Here is a 12,646-nt window from a genome sequence, read left to right as displayed (position 1 = left end):
ATAAAATGATCAAATGACTTATATGATAACTAGACTGTTTGCCTCCTTGGGACTACAGTATCCACTTCACTAACATATACTAAAATGGGGGTATCCTTCATCAAAACATCTCAGATCCATCTTAAAAACATGAGGCACATTTGAACTACCACATTTTTATCTTACTTAAACTTGCTTGACCTGGAGCCTTAAAAAACTAAGATTGTTGCCCCAGGGTGCATTTACACTAGACCCTTTGGTCTGGACCCTAGTTCGTTTGGATCAATGGTTCGGTTATTTTTGCTAATGTGAAAGGAGTCTACCAAATCTGGTTGCGGACCTGGGACCACCAGAAAATAGTGGTCTGGGGTACAGTTGGCTAGAACTCCAGTGCAGTTAGATTGCTATCTGTTCCGAAACCAGGAAATAAACTAACGTTTTTGCGACATTCCCAAGCGATATTGGTAAATAAAAGCTAAAATGTAATTTGAACAGAGACCTGCTAGGGAGCGTTTTTGGGTCATTGACAAATAAGGCTTTTAAAAATGTGTTTTTAAAATAATCTTTGAAGTTGGAAGACTTTAAGTGTTTAAACTAGGACTGTCAAAATAATGTGTTAATTTTGATTAATTAATTACACAGAAAGAATAACATGTTAAAAAAATTAACGTTGATTAATCGCATTTAGTGACATTTGACCCAGTGCAGTCTGGCTACAGTGACTGAAGGAGGCAGATGAGAAAGCACTGGTTGGTCCTGTGAATGAAACATTTAGACTACATTTAAAAAAGGCCAGAACACTCACGTTGACAGGAGCATCATTGTCTACTATTTCTGCAGTAAGGAAAATCCGTTGCCTACCATAGGAGTTCGTCAAGTCTGAAGTATCACCTCAATGCAAAGCAATCCGGAGGTACGAGTTAGCACACCTCTTGATGATAATAATGCTAGCCTCCAGCTAGGGCTGGGCGATATGGACCAAAACTGATATCCCGATATTTTGGGGCTAATTGGCCATATACGATATTGATATTTGAAACAGAAAGAGCGAAGTGCTTCATATATTCACTCAACACAGCCGGTTTTAATTATATTCATTTCAGACTGCTCTAACAGAGCTGTGCAAAAAGGTGTAAACAATAACATATACCAATAGGCATACAGTTGCTCTGAGGGCTGTGCAAATAACAATATTCGGTAGACCCTGATTGGCAACACAGGCCTACAGCTTTACAATAAAGGGAACACAAAACATAGGCTACCGTTAAAAGCCAATATAATAAACCAATTGGCATACAGATAGAGCTGTGCAAATAAGAAAAAAGTAGGCTACACAGCACATACCTGTTTGTAAATATTTAACTGCACAAGGAGTAGGGCTGGGCGATATGGACCAAAACTGATATCCCAATATATTTTGGAGCTGATTGGCGATATACGATATATATCGATATTTTAAAAAGAAAGAGCTAAGTGTTTCGTATTCACTCAACCAGCTTTAATTAGAATGATTTCAGACTGCTCTAACACAGCTGTGCAAAAAAGTGTAAACAATAACATAGGCCTACACTAGGCATAGGCTACAGTTGCTCTGATAAAGCTGTGCAAATAACAAGACCAAAAGTTGACCCTGACTGACAACGCAAGCCTACATTGAACTGCACAATGCAATATTTTGGGCACAAAAATATTGAAAAACCTGCAGTTTTGTCACACAATGCAGTTTTTTTACCCGTAAGGGTTTGATAGGGCCTAGATCAGTGGTTTTCAAAGTGGGGGCCGGGGCCCCCTGGGGGGCCGCGAGGGGGTGCCAGGGGGGCCTCAGCAAGTTGGAAGCCCCAAATACAATTTTTACACACTGTATGCTCCATCACGAAGTGTTTGTGGCTAAAATAATTATTAGGATTAGCTTAATGTAGTTTTACATTTGCCGTAGTATTCTCGATGGGTTTAATAACACATCAAGGGGGTCCTTGGCTAGAACCTAGTGGTATTTGGGGGCCTTGTCGTGGAAAAGTTTGGGAACCACTGGCCTAGATGACGGGCAAATGTAGCCTATGATGGCCTAGACATGTTGCTATCAACAACAAAAATAGTTTTAAACAATTAGGCTACTTAAACAACGTAACTGAGTCACCCATCAAGAGTGTGATAGACGCTACCGTCGTTTTGTATGCGTTCATTTTTGCATGTTCCGGTTCGTAAGAAAAATCCCTATGCACGATTGAATGGGGTTTCATGATGCCCCTAACTGCTCGCGAGTCCCCGCGTGCATATCCTCTTAATAAAATCAGCGTGTAAGTTGTCTCCCTGAGGACTTTAGATCTGCTACTGTATATCGCTAAACGCAAGCATTCATCAGTGTATTTAAATTAGCTTTATGTATGTACCAAAAATGACATTTTACCGTGAGTCAAAGAGCTGTAAACAGTGTTGTAACTTAAATCTGCGTGTACAAAACCACTTGGAGCTCCAGTGGAATTTTGATTTCACAACGAGAATTCTCGGTCTAGCCGTTGATGTGCCGACGGAATAGGCATCAGCACCAACCTCTGATCAAGGTAAACAAAATCTGACTCAGTGTCTGTCATGTTTGAAAGTTTGTAGTGCTGCGAGAGAGAACGTGCACACACAGGGGCGCAGTTGAGCAGAGCTGTGGCTATCTGAATGGTCTGAACACAGAAGAGCAAGTGGCTTTGATAAAATGGCCCATTATTTGACATAATACCGGTATTACGATATTGTCTCAACTACATATCGTTTTCAAAAATATATCAGTCATAGTCGTAATACCGATATATCGCCCAGCCCTACCGCCAGCCTTGTCAAAGTTATCTTTGCAAACGTATTGTTTACTTAGCCTAGGCTACCCTATGACCGACTAACTAACAACCCGACAAACTATCTTACTAAATTGACATTTGTTGCACACTTGAAACAAAATGTCTTCATAAGTATGTTGAAGGTGATTACATTTATTTCCATTCCAATAACTTCACACATTACATTTCCGTTCGCACTTGAACTGCTCTATTTCTTATCCTGGACTGCCACCTACTGGATAGAAAAGGCAACATAGCAATATGTGAATAAAAATCTACAACATGCTTGAATGGCCAAAAAAGGACAAATCATGGGGGTATACCACACAATGAAAGTCTATAATGTTGGTTTGGCTCTTCATTGATTCACTCATCTGCCAAAATTGTTTTAAAAATATGTTCATAGCAAAAATTTTTACCTGGTTGCACCGCCTGACAAGATTCATAATGACAAGAAATATTTGAACCAATGTCGGTACCAATGTTGGCTAATTACTAATCACCAGTGTTGGGGGCGTTACTCAAAAAAGTAATGTACCCGTAAAACTCCAAATAATAGCCCGGGCTTTTATTTTTCCCAAATCGCCAAACTGCACCGGCTAGTATTAGAGACAGGCATCTATATGAGACAGGCCTTTAATTCCCTTTAGGCCTACACAAAACTTTTCCTCTGCAAAGATGGAAAATATTATCGAATTAATTATTTCAAACACACTGAATGTCTACCTATATGACTAGGCTATCTGATGACAATTAGGCCTACGGATCATCATTCATTTAGTGTTGAGATGTTGTTCATTGAGTAATAGCGGGGATAGCCAGTACAGATGAAACACGTTTTAATTAAAGTAATCTACAAAGAGATCGTATTACACTGAAAGCTCATATTTTGTCACTAGCAAATAGCCTATATCGGTCCTTTGTCAAATACAGTTGCATTATCAGCCCTGACCAAAACCGTTCAGGAATTATTTATGCAAAAGTGGAATGTGCTTAATGTTTCATTCTCCCTCCTTTTCGGCACGAATGAAACAGCATGAGAGAGCATGAACCATATTATTTTTCCCGTTTTGTATTTGCCAAATTTGACATCAGTCTACATTCAAATCATAGCCTACTTCCAGGCGCGCGGGAACATATTTTTGACCAGGGGTGCTGAATAACAAAATAATCATGGATGTCCGACGATTTCTCCCCCAGCATATGATTCGAATTTAGACAGCTGAATACGCCATTTCACCGCCGTGTATAAGTCGGTCTAAGAGTGCGAAGTTTAACTAGAAATGCAATTCCAAGGAATTACCAGTGCAGGAAAATGCTAAAGTTGTGATGTAAAACATCATACAGAGTAAAAACAAACTATATTGGTTGCTAGGTAGATGAGGTTTAATATAGTTGGAATGACTGAACAGTTAAATAGATAGGTAGATAGTGTAAGGTTAAATTATTTAGGTAGATAGTTGACGATAACTGACAGTTGGAATGGCTCTAATGTTTTCTAGCAGTTATGCTAACTATGTTAACAAAGATAATAATGCTAACCAAGTTACTTAACTTAGTTAATTTAGCTAATGTTTTCTAGCAGTTTTTTTTAAATGTTAATAATGCTAATGCTGTTAACTATGTTAACAATGCTAACTATGTAACTTAGCTAACTTAGCTAATAATTTATAACAGTTATGCTAAAATATTAAGAATGCTAACATGCTAACCATATGACATAGCTATTCATTTTTAGCAGTTATACTAACAATGCTAACTATGCTAACCATGTGACTTAGCTATTCATTTTTAGTAGTTATATTAACAATGTTAACTATGCTAACCATATTACTTAGTTAACTTAGCTAATGTTTTCTAATAGTTTAGTCAAAACTATAATGATAACTATGCTAACAAGCATGCTAACAATGTTAACTATGCTAACCATGTGGCTTAGCTAACCTAGCTAATCATTTTTAGCAGTTATGCTAACTATGTTAACAAAGATAATAATGTTAACCAAGTTACTATGCTAACTAGCATGCTAACAATGTTAAAATGCTAAGTATGCTAACCATGTGACTTAGCTAATCATTTTTAGCAGTTATGCTAACTATGCTAACTAGCATGTTAACTATGCTAACCATGTTACTTAGCTAACTTAGTTAATCATTTTTAGTAGTTATGCTAAAAACGCTAACTAGCATGCTAACATGCTAACTATGCTAACCATGTTACTTAGCTAACTAGCTACACTGGGTAGGAGTCATAGTTGTTGACAAGTAACAGTTTCAATGGCTGAACAGTTAAAATGTTCAGTAGTTTAAAGGGTTAAATTGTTTAACAGTGAAATATTGTAGTGAGGACTTTTATTTTGAAACAGTTTTGGCAGAGGAAGCAGTTGAACAGGATGTGTAGTCTTAATAGGGCCAGTTTGTATGCTTAAAGCCTGAGACTGGCAGTTGATCCAGGTGGCCCAAACACCTGCCATAGGATTCTAATTGCTTAACAGCCGTATTGTGATGTCATAATCATAATGTTAAGTCAATGGGGAAATTTTGATTAGTTTTTAATTAATAGTTTAAAAAGTATAAAAGTTACAAAGCTGAAAAATACATAGCACCCATGTCCTAAGTAAGACCTACGTAACATAGTTTGAATGAAGTTTCTACGTTAAACGGTTGAAGCTGCATTAAGTGCGTTAGAAGAAGAAGAAGAAGAAGAAGAAGAAGCATACGGTAAAGGGTGATCAGTAAAGGGTCATCCCTGCTCTGTATACCATCCATAACAACCGCGAAATTCTTCGCATGATTTCTTGTAGCGACGTAATTATCCCTGCAGATCTCCTGCAGAATTTTCATAGCACCAACAACCAGATCTAACGCATTGCCGCATGGATCTACTATCCCGGTAGCACTAGGAGTCATGTGTGTATTAAACGCTCACCACATTTTGCCTTAACATCATTTAGCATCAACACAACAGTATCCAAGGCTAATTCTGTATCTGTGTACTTATAGTGACCTGAGTTTACATCACACACTGCATTACTTACAGAGGGCCCAGCCGACCCCAAGTCATCAACAACCGTTAAAACTGACCTTTTATGAACTTAACAGGATTCGATGGCTTCCACAGCGTTTAGTATATCCCCGTCAGATATATCATCAAAATCTGTTCCATTAATATCCCATGCTTCAAGTTGTGTATCAGTCCATAAATCCGTGCGGTTAATATCCTCAGATTGAGTCTTGACAATAGGTCGATAGTCCTTTGAATAAGTAACCCCGTTGTTGATAGATGCGTCTCCAAGGCCTATCGCGTCATCCGTTGTAGTCAGGTCTGTAAATGATTGCAAACACATTACTATGCCGCGCTTAGCGTTTTATTTGTTTTATTTGATCATAAATAGATATTGGTGAATTTCAACTTACCAATCGTTTCTTGAACACCCACATATAGCCGCTTAGCAGACCCCCCAGTTTCGGTTAGATCTTCTTCAACATCGCAATGACGACACTTCTCAGCTGCTTTGTGATGGATACGGACGTCGGATGATACCCCCGCTGTAGCGTCTGTAGATGCAGCGGGGCTACTTGTTGTGACCTCCACTTCAGCCACCCCGATCGGTATATCCAATTCGTGTTCGCCAAGCAGAATGGACTCTGTTGTGTCGGAGTCTCTGATGACCTGATTATCATCAGATAGAACCGGTGGTGTGGCTACGAAATAGAATGGATATTGAATGTGTAAATATGAAAAGAAACACTTTTAGATTCCGACATGAAATCAAGCAGAAAACTCAGGGGGGAAACCATACCTTCAGAAGCACGATCACTCTCAGCCCTGTTAAGTATATCACCATGCACTGAAATGTAGAAACAATCAGAATACAAAGTTAACAAATAGCCTACTAATAAAAAGAAAAGGAAACAGCCATAAACAAATACAAATCTCCACACTAGATAATATTTAGCTTGGGGATACTTACAAAGTAGGCTCAGATATCTGGGTCTATCATTAGATGCTAAAGGACTATCAGATGTATTCAATGAACCATCAAGGATTGACAACCTGTTAAAAACAAAAACAAAAAATGTGTTAATGCCAATTAAAGTATTTCATGTAGGTTATAGACCACCATTGACAGTAAAGGTAAATAGCTCTTAATGCATATACATACTCACATGTACTGGTGGTAGTGTAGTGGTTAAGGAGCTGGGCTAGCGTGCAGTAGCCTGAAAGTTGTCGGTTCAATTCCCGGCTTCCACCGTTGTGCCCTTGAGCAAGGCACTTAACCCCAAGTTGCTCCGGGGACAATGTGATCCCTTGTAATATAGCTGACATAATATGTAAGTCACTTTGGTCAAGAAGTGTCTGCTAAATGTAATGTAATATAATAATACTGAGGTCCATGCTGCACAACTTTCTTCTGACAACAGCCAAGTCAATGATGAAGACTGATGAATCCCCCGGCAGACTGTTCTAACAGGGCTTTAAAACCTTAGGTGTAAAAGAGGGTGCTGGGAGATGAACCCGACACAAGACTGATGTGTACTAGTGCTGATTTGGTTAGGCAGCAATCGTCTCAGGTTGTCCGATAAGAACAGGAAGATGTCACTTTCCAAACTCTTGGTTTATTCACACATTTCAGAAACATGCCACTCATTTAGTAGATCTCTTGACATACTTGACATAAGACCGTGGTTTAGTCTCATGGACGCACGGTAGCAATGATAACAGAGAAATGTCCTAGTAATATCCACCGAACTCCAACGACAGGAAAAGTTCCTCCTCCACTCTGTGCAGTCGTAGATCCATCTGCCGCCGGTGCGAGGTAATTGACAGTTCTGATTGGTTCTCGAGCTGAGCACTGTCTGGCCACTAAGTTAGCACGTGAACAGTGTGCAGAATCCTTGGCCCACGCATCATGGGCTGCGCAGCTGGGTCCAACTAGTTGACAGCATTTTGAACATTAGGGGCTGACCATTCAAAATGTAGGCTGGTAATATGACATTACATTACTTTGTAGGTCAGGTCAGGCCTACAATTGGTCAACAGATCATTGACAACGACCCTCGTCAGCCCGCCTACTGTATGCCCTAGTCCTTATTACAATTGTAGATCCAGACAGTCGCCACCCCCCAGCCAACACGCTTTTAATTGTTTGAACATACGCCCAATACACACACTACTTACATTACAATATGCAGAGTAGTTAGTGACACCAGACGACAAGTATGAGGCTCTAACCATCACGCAGTTAATTGTTTGATCCAAAGACCAATACACACACTACTTACATTACAATATATAGAGTAGTTAGTGACCTCAGGTCAGACACGTGGTTACCTAGCACACCCAAAACACATCATTACAATGACCCTATGTGCATGCATACAGTCGTCACTAGCCATATACAGTTCTCACAGAGACCATTGTGTTTGTAATCAGTTAAACAGTACGACTGAGTCTAGCCTGTTGTTTGATGAGCCACATGAAAGGGGTCTCAAACAACACACTCAGACACATGTCCGGACCCAACACCTCCTCTACAAAGTGAGGGGGTTCATAGACCCCCAATACATACATACATACATAATTAACCATTGTGTTTGTAATCAGTTAAACAGTACGACTCCGGCTAGCCAACTATATGATAAGCCACATGAAAGGGGTCTCAAACAACACACTCAGAGACATGCCCGGACCCAACACCTCCTCCAGACCCATTTGGTTACACACACACACACACCTCCATGATCCTAGTTATAAAAATTACAGTGCATGGGATTTGGTTGACACCTTTTTAACCAAAGCGCCTAGCCGCCCAGGGGTTTGACACCAGTCACATGTCTGTCACATGACTCTACATCCAATATGGCTGCCAAGGGGGGCGTGGCATTGTTTGACACCAGACACATGACTGTCACATGACTCTACATCCAATATGGCTGCCCAGGGGTTTGACACCAGTCACATGACTGTCACATGACTCACAAAACAATAACAATAACAAACAACACGTGGTGACAACCACATGGCTAATTTGCATAAAGAGGCGTGGTTACGGCGTGATTTATGACATTCCAGGGGGCGGGGCTTATTTTTGACAGTTTGTTCATGATATAGACTACTTCTACCTGTGTTTAATATAGAAATCTATGATGCTGTTTTCTCAGATCACGTGCCTGAAATCTCTCTCTCTTATCTAATAATCTGCGCGTTACCACCATATTATTAACCCTACCACTGCAGAACGTTTCTCTGTTGCATTTAAAAGTGCTGCTGGGACTCAACCACCAGTTGGCCAGAATATTGTGGCGCTAACCTCCACATTCTACTCAACCTGTAATGGTATCCTCGACACTGTTGCTCCTTTTAAAACACTTTATTCTGAAACTAAAACCAGACCCTGGCTGACTGGCATTATTGACTAGTATGCTGGAGGGCTGAACGTAAGTGGAAAAAGATAAGCTGCAAATATCCTTAAGGGACAGCTGGGTCAAATACCAAAAAAATGTAAAATCAGAAGTCAAGTCAAGCCACTTTTATTCTATAGTACACTTAACAAGCAACAGCAGTTGACCCAAAGTGCTTCCCAGTAACACAATTATGGCAGAGTACAAAGATACAAAGACTCAAGTGCCTCACAGTTAAAATAAGTCAATAAATAAAAAGGGGGACTAGCAATGCAATCAAATACTAAAATAATACATAGTTAGGCTAAGGGGTAAAAACACAAAACAAAATAGATTATACAACAATTAGGTTCTATGGAACTATTTATTTGTTTCTAATTGGCCGAGAGACGTTCCATGAGTTGGAATATCCCTGGATATTGATTTGGACAACGCTTTGACACAATGTTCTCATACCACATCTGTGGATTAAGGTACACAGTCAACTCAATGTAAGTAAGATAAACGAGGATGTTAATTGTTCTCAGCATTGCCAGCATTGTGTATAATATGATTGTCACTTGGAGGAGAATTGTAGATAACTAACGTTAGCATAGTTAGATAACCGCTGCTAACGTGCTAGCATCGTCACGTCAGAAAAGCATGGGGCTGTGCACAGTAGTGTAACATTTATTCACCATAAATTAATAAAGTTGAGTGGTTCTCTGCGCCACTCTGCCTCTGGCCTTGTGGCTACGGCCGAACAACACCCGTGGGAATATCCATGACCAATCCCACGAGTGCTATATTGCTTAAATAATAAACAGTAAGGCTAAAGGGGTAAAACACATAGCAGTAAAGTGAAGTGAGACATGAAGTGTTGAGAAGATGACCTGAGCGATGTGGAGTATGGTGTCAGCAGATCAGTAACCAGAGGCGTATCAAGCTTTTTAAAAGTGTGAGGGTTGTGGGATAGGAAAGTGAAACAATCCGGCTAAATTATAAATAACTCCCTACAGGGACGTTGTAAGTATCTTCTGAGAGGGGTGCGGACTATATTGGTGGGTGTCCGGGAGTTTCTCCCCCGAAATTTTTTTGTTATTCTGATTGCTAAACACACCATTTTAATGCAGTTTGGGAGGGACAGAACAAGCAGCACCCCTCATCTGTGTGGCTCATGTGACATGTAGGCCTACATGATCTACCTGCTATCACTTCACTATTTGACACTACTCTACATGGAGACATATCTCATGTTATAAAATTCAGCTTAGCCATGCCAGCTAGCTATAAGATGGCTTCATTTTTTAGATGTTCATCATGGCAGAGCCAGGGAAAAGACAAAAGAGACGGTTGTGAAATGTGCACCCCAAAACTGTAGGTGGAGTGCTGTGGAGAAAAATGTGAATTGGCGAAGAAATTACTGTTACAGAAACGCCATTTAAATGCAAGAATTTCACTAATTCGAAGCCAATTTGATGGTAAACGGGGCAGTTGTTCACTTAGCATAGCCATACAGCACAGCCATAGTGAGTCGCTATGAGAGAATCAGCCATGCAACTTCAAAAATAGCGTCCCGAGGACATCTCGCGAGAATCGTGAAAGTTTACCTTAATTGATATAGTTTCTGCCTTAATCTTAATTCTGTTAATCCTTCACCTCCACAACAAAAGTATTTTCATTGTGTACAGGGGGAACAAGCCACAATAATTAGGCTATTTACAATGGCAGAGTAAAATATAAATATATTCTCTATAATATAACTCTAGGGGGAACTCTACATCAAAATACCAAAAATACCTGAACCTGCATAGTATACTTAAGCAATATAGCACGAGTGAGAGTGGGGTTGGTCATGGATATTCCCACGGGTGTTGTTCGGCCGTAGCCACGAGGCCGGAGGCCAAGTGGCGCAGGCAACAACAGCAGTGGGAATATCCATGACCAATCCCACGATCACGAGTGCTATATTGATTTTATACAACAATTCTCCCACAAACTAAATAATCTGAAAACACCCCATTATTGTTTAAAAATGTTAATTTCGACATCGTTCTTACGCATCAAAAAATAGTTCCCTTTTCAATAGACAGCGTCTTGGTTGCTAGGTAACCAACATTCCAGACCCCTCGTTACGGGTCTTTGTGGTTTACATGTCTTCTTGAAAGAAATGTGGAAATCACATTCATATCTAGGTTTGTTGCATGCATGTTACAAGGACACTGGGCCATGTCATGTAAGGGTCATGGTACTGCAAAAAAACGGAAACAGTCTACATTGCAGAACCACTCAACTCTATTAATGTATAGTGAATAAATGTTACACTACTGTGCACAGCCTGATGTGACGATGCTAGCACGTTAGCAGCGGTTGGCTAATTGACCGATCCCAAGCCCCGCCCCCTTTTGCTATGTCACAATGAGGACTTCGGAGGACCTCTGTCAACCTCGGTCAATTTTTAATTTTCTAGTGGCCATTCGGTATGACAATACGCCAGTTATGCGAATGCTATAATGCTTCTTTTGCGAGTAGCTTAAGTAACTAAATAACTAAAGAGCTCAAAAAGGTTCAAAGATAAGCCTGGGATACTTGTAGAAGTGACATCCGATATCCTGACCGTGTGAAACGTTAACACACATAGGCCTAACTTTGCATAACTTTAGATAGGCTGCTACTTTTCAGTAAAGAAATCTGAGTGTGTACGAAAATGTTCCCTTTATTTGTGTTCATAACTAGGCTACACACAAAAACATAACTAAATCTGGTTTCCACTGATGAAACGACAACATAAGCCTACGCAAAAAATTATACCTACCTTGCAGGAACTGAACTTGCATATTCATACGATTGGAAGACGCGCAAAAGAATACACCTTCAATCACGTATCGCCTTACACACAACAAGAATACTTTCAGCTTTGCTACCTTGCCATGTTTAACTTGGGATAGAAGACTGTTCACAGAAATAAGCTAATGATCATTTTTTCAACAAACGCAATAATAGCCTATACTGCGATGCATTATTGATGGCTGAACGAGAGATAGCCAATGTCTTCTAAAGATCGAATCATGTGCAGATTCAAAACTATGCAGTCTCGAAATCGCCCATATTAGACCTAGGCTACTACATTGCCCACGTTTAAATTAATTATAGCATAAGCGGGCAAGTCTAGTGCAAGACAAATCACGTCTGCAAACTGCAGATATGTCAAACGTGATAGGCATGGGTTTGAACTCGGAGTGGTTTCTTTTCAATACACTTGTATCATGTTTATTTGAACTCTTCCTTCTAAAGCAGCCATTCAAAATAATAAGTAGGCTATCGGCCTACCGAAGAGAAGCTATCTCTCCACCTCCCCAACATGAGCTGCTTGGCTAGTCACTCTCCCAAGTTGCGTGGGAACTTGGATCTGCAGCACTTGGTCCCGTCTTGTATTAATCCTCAAAATATGGTTAGATTTTG

The 12,646-nt window shown here is 40.1% G+C and overlaps 1 long non-coding RNA gene across 1 annotated transcript; it reads right to left on the bottom strand.

Moving 5' to 3' along the window:
* Window positions 1–5,548: 5,548 nt before the first annotated feature.
* Window positions 5,549–6,706, bottom strand: LOC121708656. Its single transcript, XR_006031732.1, has 3 exons — window positions 6,604–6,706; window positions 6,218–6,505; window positions 5,549–6,125 (listed from the first exon to the last, which is right to left on the bottom strand). It is a non-coding gene; the product is annotated as an uncharacterized LOC121708656 (long non-coding RNA).
* Between the last annotated feature and the right edge of the window lie 5,940 nt (window positions 6,707–12,646).

Source organism: Alosa sapidissima, chromosome 5 (assembly GCF_018492685.1).
Source record: "Alosa sapidissima isolate fAloSap1 chromosome 5, fAloSap1.pri, whole genome shotgun sequence".
Lineage (NCBI taxonomy): Eukaryota > Metazoa > Chordata > Actinopteri > Clupeiformes > Clupeidae > Alosa > Alosa sapidissima.
Note: the sequence above shows the minus strand (reverse complement) of the source record. Positions and strands in the feature narration are given on the sequence as shown.